The sequence below is a fragment of the Cryptomeria japonica genome, unplaced genomic scaffold (assembly GCF_030272615.1).
Source record: "Cryptomeria japonica unplaced genomic scaffold, Sugi_1.0 HiC_scaffold_519, whole genome shotgun sequence".
Classification (NCBI taxonomy): Eukaryota; Viridiplantae; Streptophyta; class Pinopsida; order Cupressales; family Cupressaceae; genus Cryptomeria; species Cryptomeria japonica.
This window is the reverse complement of record NW_026729333.1, coordinates 7,138-17,500: the sequence shown is the minus strand read 5'-3', so window position 1 is coordinate 17,500 and position 10,363 is coordinate 7,138. Positions and strand designations below refer to the sequence as shown.

General features: G+C 62.5%; 2 non-coding genes across 2 annotated transcripts; both read right to left on the bottom strand.

The window, feature by feature from the left end:
* Positions 1–127: 127 nt before the first annotated feature.
* Positions 128–246, bottom strand: LOC131872117 (5S ribosomal RNA). Its single transcript, XR_009370297.1, has one exon. It is a non-coding gene; the product is annotated as a 5S ribosomal RNA (ribosomal RNA).
* A 7,841-nt stretch (positions 247–8,087) lies between these two features.
* On the bottom strand, positions 8,088–8,206 carry LOC131872108 (5S ribosomal RNA). The gene has a single exon (XR_009370288.1). It is a non-coding gene; the product is annotated as a 5S ribosomal RNA (ribosomal RNA).
* Between the last annotated feature and the right edge of the window lie 2,157 nt (positions 8,207–10,363).

Genomic DNA, 10,363 nt, shown 5'->3' with positions numbered 1-10,363 from the left:
TCGGTGTCGCCCCCGCGCGCGCGGTAGTGCGGGCAGCGCACCCCGGCCCGGCCCGGCCCCGACGAGAACGCAAACGGGCAAAAGGTTTATTCAAATAGCATTGCGATGCCCGGCGAAAAACTAAAAAAGGGTGCAACACCGGGACTTCCCGGGAGGTCACCCATCCCAGTACTACTCCGGCCCAAGCGCGCTTAACTGCGGAGTTCTGATGGGATCCGGTGCACTAACGCTGGTATGATCGCACCCGTTATGAGCTTGTCGCAGTGTGTACTTAGCAAACCGCGACCCACGTGCGAATCCACCCCGGCCACCCACCCCCGTCGAGGTGCACACCCTCCCTCGCGAAGTGCGCCCCGTTCGCCAAGTGTGAGCCCTGCCCGGGTGCGCGCACCTTGCTAGGGCGTCGGGTGTGCACCCGGCCCGGCCTACGTGCGTGCACCTGTAGGGGGCGTCGTGTGCGTGCAGTGTCCCGTCTGCAACGCGGTGCCCACACACCACCTCGGGCGCAACGACCTGCGCTCACATGTGGGCCGAGTGCACCTTGGTGCATGTTCGGGGCGCCTCGGGTGCACGCTCGATCTTGCCCCGGTGCACCAAGGCGCTCGGTTTGCCCCGGGTGCGCACTTGGTGCAAGGTGGGCACCCAAAATAGGGATCAAGCACCAAAACACAAGTTTCGGGATGCAAAATGGGACCCAAGGACCACAAATGCGTTCCAAGACCCATGATGGGTCCACGAGAACAAAAATGTGTTCCGAGACTTAATAAACAAATATTGGGTTTTAGGAGAAGAAACATGCTCTGATGCCCAAAACGAGAATCGACCCCGAAAAGGCCACAGGCCAAAAGTGGGATGCGAGACAAAAAAAAATGGGACCCGAGGACCAAAATTGGGTTCCCAGGTCGAAGACAGGGCAACCGGACAAGAAACGACCTCTAAGGCTCGAAATGAGTCCCGACGACTAAAACTTGACAAGAAGCACCCATCAGGCACCCAACTCGACACCCATGGGATGCCGACCCACCCGGGCTTCCACCTAGCACACCTTGGCACCCACCCACCCTCGCACCCAACCTCGCACCCAACTTAGCACCTTTGAACCCACATTGGCACTCACCCTGACCCTGGCACCTTGGAACCCACATTGGCACTCACCTTGACCCTGGCACCCACCTTTGCACTCACCTTGGGACCCACCCTGGCTCCCACCTCGGCACCCACCCAGACACCCACCTTGGTTCCTTGGCACCCACCTTGGATCCTTGGCACCCACCCCGACACCCACCTTGGCACGCAACTTGGCTACTTGCCACCCACCTTGGCTCCTTGACGCCCACCCCGACAACCACCCCGTGACCTACCCTGGCTAGGGTTGGTGCACACCCACCCTGGTGCCCACCTTGGCACCCACCCTATGACCCACCTTGGCACGCACCTTAGTACCCACCCCGTTACCCACCCTAGGACCCACCCCGTGACCCACCTTGGCCAGGGTGGGTGCCTTGGTGCGCACAACTTGCCTGGGCTGCACACCAGGGCGGGCTCAAGATGGCACCCGCGTTCCGTTTTTTTCACTATCTTTCAAAACGGAAATTTTAAAATCTCATTTTTTTCTTTTTTTTGCCTTTTCTGGAAATTAGTGAAGGCAGCGCATCAAAGGTGCGCAATGCTGGTGCGAACCCGGGAGCGCTCCGATGTGTGCTCCAAGGTGCGGCGTGCACGAAGTCCGAGCCCGGTTTGCCCCGGGTGCGCACCTCGCGTGCACCTTCGCCGGGGTGAGCACCTTGGCTGGGTTGCGCGCCCTGGTGCGTACCAAGGAGCGCTCTGAAGTGTGCTCCAAGGTGCGGCGTGCACGAAGTCGGAGCCCGGTTTGCCCCGGGTGTGCACCTCGGGTGCGCACCTCGCGTGCACCTTCGCTGCGGTGGGCACCTTGGCTGGGTTGCGCGCCTTGGTGGGCACCATGCAGTGCACGAAGTCGGAGCCCGGTTTGCCCCGGGCGCGCACCTCCGCCAGGGTGGGCACCTTGGTGCGCACAACTTGCCTGGGCTGCGCATCAGGAAGGGCTCAAGATGGCACCCGCGTTCCGTTTTTTTCACTATCTTTCAGAACGGAAATTTTAAAATATCGTTTTTTTTTGCCTTTTCTGGAAATTAGTGAAGGCAGCGCATCAAAGGTGCGCAACGCTGGTGCGAACCTGGGAGCGCTCCGATGTGTGCTCCAAGGTGCGGCGTGCACGAAGTCGGAGCCCGGTTTGCCTCGGGTGCGCCCTGGTGGGCACCATGGTGCGCACCAAGGAGCGCTCCGAAGTGTGCTCCAAGGTGCGGCCTGCACGAAGTCGGAGCCCGGTTTGCCCCGGGTGTGCACCTCGGGTGGGCACCTTGGTGCGCATGCCTTGCCTGGGCTGCGCACCAGGGCGGGCTCAAGATGGCACCCGCGTTCCTTTTTTTTCACTATCTTTCAAAACGGAAATTTTAAAATCTCATTTTTTTTTGCCTTTTTCTGGAAATTAGTGAAGGCAGCGCATCAAAGGTGCGCACCTCGCTGCCCACCACGGTGCGCAACGCCGGTGGGCACCCGGGAGTGCTTCGAAGTGTGCCCCGGGAGTGCTTCGAAGTGTGCTCCAAGGTGCTGCGTGCACGTTGTCGGAGCCCGGTTTGCCCCGGGTGCGCACCTCGCGTGCACCTTCGTCGGGGTGGGCACCTTGGCTTGGTTTGCCCCGGCTGCGCTCCGAAGCGGGGTTATTGGAGCGCCGCCTCTTTTTTTGTCGGAGCGTTTGGTGGGGTTTCTCGCATTGGCTCTTCCGAGGCCCGGTTGCCACCCTGGCGCGCACGAAGTCGGAAGTAGGGTTAATTGCCCGGGTGCGCACCTTTGCCAGGGTGGCACCTTACCTGGGCTGCGCACCAGGGCGGGCTCAAGATGGCACGCGCGTTCCGTTTTTTTCACTATCTTTCAAAACGGAAATTTTAAAATCTCCTTTTTTTTTTGCCTTTTCTGGAAATTAGTGAAGGCAGCGCATCAAAGGTGCGCACCTCGCTGCCCACCTTGGTGTGCTCTGAGGTGCGCACCCGGGAGCGCTACGAAGTGTGCTCCAAGGTGCGGCGTGCACGTTGTCGGAGCCCGGTTTGCCCCGGGTGCGCACCTCGCCTGCACCTTGGCCGGGGTGGGCACCTTGGCTGGGTTTGCCCAGGGTGCGCTCCGAAGCGGGGTTACTGGAGCGCCCCCTCTTTTTTTGTCAGAGAGTTTGGTGGGGTTTCTCGCATTGGCTCTTCCCAGGCCCGGTTGTTGGGTGCGCTCCCACCCTGGCGCGCGCGAAGTTGGAAGTTGGGTTAATTGCCCGGGCGCGCACCTTCGCCAGGGTGGGCACCTTGGTGCGCAAACCTTGGCTGGGCTGCGCACCAGGGCGGGCTCAAGATGGCACCAGCATTCCCTTTTTCTCACTATCTTTCAAAACGGAAATTTTAAAATCTCGTTTTTTTTTTGCCTTTTATGGAAATTAGTGAAGGCATCGCATCAAAGGTGCGCACCTCGCTGCCCACCTTGGTGTGCTCCGAGGTGCCCACCACGGTGCGCAACGCCGGTGCGAACCCGGGAGCGCCCCGATGTGTGCTCCAAGGTGCGGCGTGCACGAAGTCGGACCCCGGTTTGCCCCGGGTGCGCACCTCGCGTGCACCTTGGTGCGCACACCTTGGCTGGGTTGCGCGGCCTGGTGGGCACCATGGTGCGCACCAAGGAGCGCTCCGAAGTGTGCTCCAAGGTGCGGCGTGCACGAAGTCGGAGCCCGGTTTGCCCCGGGTGCGCACCTTCGCCGCGGTGGGCACCATGGCGTGCACGAAGTCGGAGCCCGGTTTGCCCCGGGTGCGCACCTCGCGTGCACCTTCGCCGGGGTGGGCACCTCGGCTGGGTTGCGCGCCCTGGTGCGCACCAAGGAGCGCTCTGAAGTGTGCTCCAAGGTGCGGCGTGCACGAAGTCGGAGCCCGGTTTGCCCCGGGTGTGCACCTCGGGTGCGCACCTCGCGTGCACCTTCGCTGCGGTGGGCACCTTGGCTGGGTTGCGCGCCTTGGTGGGCACCATGCAGTGCACGAAGTCGGAGCCCGGATTGCCCCGGGCGCGCACCTCCGCCAGGGTGGGCACCTTGGTGCGCACAACTTGCCTGGGCTGCGCACCAGGAAGGGCTCAAGATGGCACCCGCGTTCCGTTTTTTTCACTATCTTTCAGAACGGAAATTTTAAAATCTCGTTTTTTTTTGCCTTTTCTGGAAATTAGTGAAGGCAGCGCATCAAAGGTGCGCAACGCTGGTGCGAACCTGGGAGCGCTCCGATGTGTGCTCCAAGGTGCGGCGTGCACGAAGTCGGACCCCGGTTTGCCCCGGGTGCGCACCTCGCGTGCACCTTGGTGCGCACACCTTGGCTGGGTTGCGCGCCCTGGTGGGCACCATGGTGCGCACCAAGGAGCGCTCCGAAGTGTGCTCCAAGGTGCGGCGTGCACGAAGTCGGAGCCCGGTTTGCCCCGGGTGCGCACCTCGCGTGCACCTTCGCCGCGGTGGGCACCATGGCGTGCACGAAGTCGGAGCCCGGTTTGCCCCGGGTGCGCACCTCGCGTGCACCTTCGCCGGGGTGGGCACCTTGGTGTGCAGACCTTGGCTGGGTTGCGCGCCCTGGTGGGCACCATGGTGCGCACCAAGGAGCGCTCCGAAGTGTGCTCCAAGGTGCGGCCTGCACGAAGTCGGAGCCCGGTTTGCCCCGGGTGTGCACCTCGGGTGGGCACCTTGGTGCGCATGCCTTGCCTGGGCTGCGCACCAGGGCGGGCTCAAGATGGCACCCGCGTTCCTTTTTTTTCACTATCTTTCAAAACGGAAATTTTAAAATCTCATTTTTTTTTGCCTTTTTCTGGAAATTAGTGAAGGCAGCGCATCAAAGGTGCGCACCTCGCTGCCCACCACGGTGCGCAACGCCGGTGGGCACCCGGGAGTGCTTCGAAGTGTGCTCCAAGGTGCTGCGTGCACGTTGTCGGAGCCCGGTTTGCCCCGGGTGCGCACCTCGCGTGCACCTTCGTCGGGGTGGGCACCTTGGCTGGGTTTGCCCCGGCTGCGCTCCGAAGCGGGGTTATTGGAGCGCCGCCTCTTTTTTTGTCGGAGCGTTTGGTGGGGTTTCTCGCATTGGCTCTTCCGAGGCCCGGTTGCCACCCTGGCGCGCACGAAGTCGGAAGTAGGGTTAATTGCCCGGGTGCGCACCTTTGCCAGGGTGGGCACCTTACCTGGGCTGCGCACCAGGGCGGGCTCAAGATGGCACGCGCGTTCCGTTTTTTTCACTATCTTTCAAAACGGAAATTTTAAAATCTCCTTTTTTTTTTGCCTTTTCTGGAAATTAGTGAAGGCAGCGCATCAAAGGTGCGCACCTCGCTGCCCACCTTGGTGTGCTCTGAGGTGCGCACCCGGGAGCGCTACGAAGTGTGCTCCAAGGTGCGGCGTGCACGTTGTCGGAGCCCGGTTTGCCCCGGGTGCGCACCTCGCCTGCACCTTGGCCGGGGTGGGCACCTTGGCTGGGTTTGCCCAGGGTGCGCTCCGAAGCGGGGTTACTGGAGCGCCCCCTCTTTTTTTGTCAGAGCGTTTGGTGGGGTTTCTCGCATTGGCTCTTCCCAGGCCCGGTTGTTGGGTGCGCTCCCACCCTGGCGCGCGCGAAGTTGGAAGTTGGGTTAATTGCCCGGGCGCGCACCTTCGCCAGGGTGGGCACCTTGGTGCGCACACCTTGGCTGGGCTGCGCACCAGGGCGGGCTCAAGATGGCACCAGCATTCCCTTTTTCTCACTATCTTTCAAAACGGAAATTTTAAAATCTCGTTTTTTTTTTGCCTTTTATGGAAATTAGTGAAGGCATCGCATCAAAGGTGCGCACCTCGCTGCCCACCTTGGTGTGCTCCGAGGTGCCCACCACGGTGCGCAACGCCGGTGCGAACCCGGGAGCGCCCCGATGTGTGCTCCAAGGTGCGGCGTGCACGAAGTCGGACCCCGGTTTGCCCCGGGTGCGCACCTCGCGTGCACCTTGGTGCGCACACCTTGGCTGGGTTGCGCGGCCTGGTGGGCACCATGGTGCGCACCAAGGAGCGCTCCGAAGTGTGCTCCAAGGTGCGGCGTGCACGAAGTCGGAGCCCGGTTTGCCCCGGGTACGCACCTCGCGTGCACCTTCGCCGGGGTGGGCACCTCGGCTGGGTTGCGCGCCCTGGTGCGCACCAAGGAGCGCTCCGAAGTGTGCTCCAAGGTGCGGCGTGCACGAAGTCGGAGCCCGGTTTGCCCCGGGTGCGCACCTTCGCCGCGGTGCGCACCATGGCGTGCACGAAGTCGGAGCCCGGTTTGCCCCGGGTGCGCACCTCGCGTGCACCTTCGGCGGGGTTGCGCGCCCTGGTGGGCACCATGGTGCGCACCAAGGAGCGCTCCGAAGTGTGCTCCAAGGTGCGGCGTGCACGAAGTCGGAGCCCGGTTTGCCCCGGGTGCGCACCTCGCGTGCACCTTCGGCGGGGTTGCGCGCCCTGGTGGGCACCATGGTGCGCACCAAGGAGCGCTCCGAAGTGTGCTCCAAGGTGCGGCGTGCACGAAGTCGGAGCCCGGTTTGCCCCGGGTGCGCACCTCGCGTGCACCTTCGCCGCGGTGGGCACCATGGCGTGCACGAAGTCGGAGCCCGGTTTGCCCCGGGTGCGCACCTCGCGTGCACCTTCGCCGGGGTGGGCACCTCGGCTGGGTTGCGCGCCCTGGTGCGCACCAAGGAGCGCTCCGAAGTGTGCTCCAAGGTGCGGCGTGCACGAAGTCGGAGCCCGGTTTGCCCCGGGTGCGCACCTCGCGTGCACCTTCGCCAGGGTGGGCACCTCGGTGCGCACACCTTCTCAATGTTTTCTTGCCTTTTCTGGAAATTGGTGAAGGCAGCGCATCAAAGGTGCGCACCTCGGTGTGCTCCGAGGTGCGAACCCGAGAGCGCTCCGAGGTGCCCACGAAGTCGAAAGTCGGGTTAATTGCATTGTTTTCCCCGGGTGCGCTCCGAGGTGCGCAACATCGGCGCGCACCAAGGAGGGCTCCGAAGTGTGCTCCAAGGTGCGCACGATGGCGTGCACCTCTGGTGCGCACGATTCGGAGCTCGGTTTGACCGGGGTGCGCACACCTTGGCTGGGTTGCGCACCTTTTGTGCGCTCCAAGGTGCGCACGAAGTCGGAGCTCGGTTTGCCCCGGGTGCGCACCTTCGCCAGGGTGCGCACCTTGATGCGCACGCCTTGGCTGGGCTGCGCACCTTGGTGGGCGCCATGGTGCGCACCTTTCGTGCGCTCCAAGGTGCGCACGAAGTCGGAGCTCGGTTTGCCCCGGGTGCGCACCTTGGTGGGCGCCATGGTGCACTCCGAGGTGCCCAAGATTGGTGCGCACCAAGGAGCGCTCCGAAGTGCGCTCCAAGGTGCGCGCGAAGTCGAAAGTTGGGTTAATTGTCCGGTTTGCCTCGGGTGCGCACCTTGCGTGCACCTTCGCCAGGGTGGGCGCCTTGGTGCGCACACCTTGGCTGGGCTGCGCACACCTTGGCACCCGCGTTTCCTTCATTTTAAATTTTTTTTTTTTACAATCTCTCAAGTGGGAAATTCTATAATCTCAACTTTTTTTGCCTTTTCAGGAAACTTTTGAATGGAGCGCATCATTGGTGCGCTCCGAAGTGTGCTCCAAAGCTCTCTCCAGCTGCGTGCACCTGCCCCGGCCGCGCACCCGGCCCCGCCCAGCTTCGCTCACCTGTCCCGGGCGTCTGGTGCGGAACCTTAGAGTAAGAAACATCACCGTGCACCTTGGCCAACGTGCGCGACTCGACCGAGCGCGCACTGGCCGAGGTGCACACCGATTTCACCTGGGTGCGCGCGCAGCACCTCGGGCGCACCGGGGTGCGCGCACAACGCCCGGGTTGCACCGTGGCCTGTGTGCTCGGGGCGCCTCGGGTGCGCGCTCGGTGTCGCCCCCGCGCGCGCGGTAGTGCGGGCAGCGCACCCCGGCCCGGCCCGGCCCCGACGAGAACGCAAACGGGCAAAAGGTTTATTCAAATAGCATTGCGACGCCCGGACGAAAAACTAAAAAAGGGTGCAACACCGGGACTTCCCGGGAGGTCACCCATCCCAGTACTACTCCGGCCCAAGCGCGCTTAACTGCGGAGTTCTGATGGGATCCGGTGCACTAACGCTGGTATGATCGCACCCGTTATGAGCTTGTCGCAGTGTGTACTTAGCAAACCGCGACCCACGTGCGAATCCACCCCGGCCACCCACCCCCGTCGAGGTGCACACCCTCCCTCGCGAAGTGCGCCCCGTTCGCCAAGTGTGAGCCCTGCCCGGGTGCGCGCACCTTGCTAGGGCGTCGGGTGTGCACCCGGCCCGGCCTACGTGCGTGCACCTGGAGGGGGCGTCGTGTGCGTGCAGTGTCCCGTCTGCAACGCGGTGCCCACACACCACCTCGGGCGCAACGACCTGCGCTCACATGTGGGCCGAGTGCACCTTGGTGCATGTTCGGGGCGCCTCGGGTGCACGCTCGATCTTGCCCCGGTGCACCAAGGCGCTCGGTTTGCCCCGGGTGCGCACTTGGTGCAAGGTGGGCACCCAAAATAGGGATCAAGCACCAAAACACAAGTTTCGGGATGCAAAATGGGACCCAAGGACCACAAATGCGTTCCAAGACCCATGATGGGTCCACGAGAACAAAAATGTGTTCCGAGACTTAATAAACAAATATTGGGTTTTAGGAGAAGAAACATGCTCTGATGCCCAAAACGAGAATCGACCCCGAAAAGGCCACAGGCCAAAAGTGGGATGCGAGACAAAAAAAAATGGGACCCGAGGACCAAAATTGGGTTCCCAGGTCGAAGACAGGGCAACCGGACAAGAAACGACCTCTAAGGCTCGAAATGAGTCCCGACGACTAAAACTTGACAAGAAGCACCCATCAGGCACCCAACTCGACACCCATGGGATGCCGACCCACCCGGGCTTCCACCTAGCACACCTTGGCACCCACCCACCCTCGCACCCAACCTCGCACCCAACTTAGCACCTTTGAACCCACATTGGCACTCACCCTGACCCTGGCACCTTGGAACCCACATTGGCACTCACCTTGACCCTGGCACCCACCTTTGCACTCACCTTGGGACCCACCCTGGCTCCCACCTCGGCACCCACCCAGACACCCACCTTGGTTCCTTGGCACCCACCTTGGATCCTTGGCACCCACCCCGACACCCACCTTGGCACGCAACTTGGCTACTTGCCACCCACCTTGGCTCCTTGACGCCCACCCCGACAACCACCCCGTGACCTACCCTGGCTAGGGTTGGTGCACACCCACCCTGGTGCCCACCTTGGCACCCACCCTATGACCCACCTTGGCACGCACCTTAGTACCCACCCCGTTACCCACCCTAGGACCCACCCCGTGACCCACCTTGGCCAGGGTGGGTGCACCCACCCTGGTGCCCACCTTGGCACCCACCCATCCTAGCACCCAGCCTGTGACCGGGCTTGGAACCCAACCTTGCACCCGCACCCGTCTTGGCCAGTGTGGGTGCGCACCCATCCTGGCACCCACGTTGTGACACACCCTTTAACCCACGCACCCTAGCACCCACGTTGGCACCCACCTTGGAACCCAACCTAGCAACTTGGCACCCACCCCGTGACCCACCTTGGCATCCACCATAGCAGTCGCCGACTTGGCACCCACCTCGGCACCCACCTTGACACTTGTGGACCCACCTTGCCACTCACCCTAGCATCGACCCATCCTAGCACCCACCCTGGCACCTTTGCACCCTAGCACTCACCCATCCTAGCACCTAACCTGTGACCCACCTTGACACTCACCCTCGCACCCACCTTGGAACCCAACCTAGCACCCACCCACCCTGACACCAACCCTAGCACCTACCCACCCTTGCACCCACCCTGTGACCCATCTTGGCACCCACCCATCCTACCACTCAACCTATCACCCACCTTCTCACCCACCTTGGCATCCACCTTAGCACCCACCCACACTGGCACCTTGGCACCCACCTCGGGCAAGGTGGGTGCACACCCACCCTGGCACCCAATTTAGAACCCACCGAGCATGTTACCCACCTTGGCACCCACATTGCAGCCCACCCTAGTACCCACCCTATGACCCACATTGGCATCCACACCCTAGCACCCAGGCACCTCGACACCCGCCTTGACACCCACCCTAGCACTGAACCTGTGACCCACCTTGGAACTCACCCTAGAACCCACCCACCCTGTGAACCACCTTGGCATCCACCTTAGCACCCACCCACCTTGGCACCCACTCTAGCACTCACCCATCCTAACACCCAACTTGTTACC